A 1,192-nucleotide genomic window follows, 5' to 3' on the forward strand; every position below is an offset into this window, starting at 1 on the left:
ACGCACGTGTAAGTAATATATTTACCGTGTTTTATTATTTTGCACGAGTGCGGTAAGTCATAGCTGGGTGCTCACGATTCACGGGTCCAGCGTCGGCGTTGTGGCGCGGCAAGCGTGCACTGGTGCGGTTGAGAGGGAGGGGTGGAAACCGCGTTAAACTCGTCTCCGTAGTTGAGAGGGAGCGGCCAAAGCAATGTACAATCGTCTTTGTAGTGGAGCTGGGAGGGGCAAGGATAAGGGACGAAGACCGGGGTAACATGTCGGATGCGATCATACCAGCACTAAAGCACCGGATCCCATCAGAACTCCGAAGTTAAGCGTGCTTGGGCGAGAGTAGTACTAGGATGGGTGACCTCTTGGGAAGTCCTCGTGTTGCATTCCCTTTTTAATTTTTTTCGTGCCGCTTGCAAAACAAAACGCACGTGTAAGTAATATATTTACCGTGTTTTATTATTTTGCACGACTGCGGTAAGTCATAGCTGGGTGCTCACAATTCACGGGTCCAGCGTCGGCGTTGTGGCGCGGCAAGCGTGCACTGGTGCGGTTGAGAGGGATGGGTGGAAACCGCGTTAAACTCGTCTCCGTAGTTGAGAGGGAGCGGCCAAAGCAATGTACAATCGTCTTTGTAGTGGAGCTGGGAGGGGCAAGGATAAGGGACGAAGACCGGGGTAACATGTCGGATGCGATCATACCAGCACTAAAGCACCGGATCCCATCAGAACTCCGAAGTTAAGCGTGCTTGGGCGAGAGTAGTACTAGGATGGGTGACCTCCTGGGAAGTCCTCGTGTTGCATTCCCTTTTTAATTTTTTTCGCGCCGCTTGCAAAACAAAACGCACGTGTAAGTAATATATTTACCGTGTTTTATTATTTTGCACGAGTGCGGTATGTCATAGCTGGGTGCTCACGATTCACGGGTCCAGCGTCGGCGTTGTGGCGCGGCAAGCGTGCACTGGTGCGGTTGAGAGGGAGGGGTGGAAACCGCGTTAAACTCGTCTCCGTAGTTGAGAGGGAGCGGCCAAAGCAATGTACAATCGTCTTTGTAGTGGAGCTGGGAGGGGCAAGGATAAGGGACGAAGACCGGGGTAACATGTCGGATGCGATCATACCAGCACTAAAGCACCGGATCCCATCAGAACTCCGAAGTTAAGCGTGCTTGGGCGAGAGTAGTACTAGGATGGGTGACCTCCTGG

The 1,192-nt window shown here is 52.3% G+C and overlaps 2 non-coding genes and 1 pseudogene across 2 annotated transcripts; all 3 read left to right on the plus strand.

The window, feature by feature from the left end:
• Nucleotides 1-262: 262 nt before the first annotated feature.
• Nucleotides 263-381, plus strand: LOC119344285. The gene has a single exon (XR_005166562.1). It is a non-coding gene; the product is annotated as a 5S ribosomal RNA (ribosomal RNA).
• Nucleotides 382-678: 297 nt separating this feature from the next.
• LOC119344284 lies at nucleotides 679-797 on the plus strand. Its single transcript, XR_005166561.1, has one exon. It is a non-coding gene; the product is annotated as a 5S ribosomal RNA (ribosomal RNA).
• Nucleotides 798-1,094: 297 nt separating this feature from the next.
• LOC119344286 lies at nucleotides 1,095-1,192 on the plus strand (annotated as a pseudogene; the record flags this gene model as incomplete).

Source organism: Triticum dicoccoides, unplaced genomic scaffold (genome assembly GCF_002162155.2).
Source record: "Triticum dicoccoides isolate Atlit2015 ecotype Zavitan unplaced genomic scaffold, WEW_v2.0 scaffold162045, whole genome shotgun sequence".
Lineage (NCBI taxonomy): Eukaryota > Viridiplantae > Streptophyta > Magnoliopsida > Poales > Poaceae > Triticum > Triticum dicoccoides.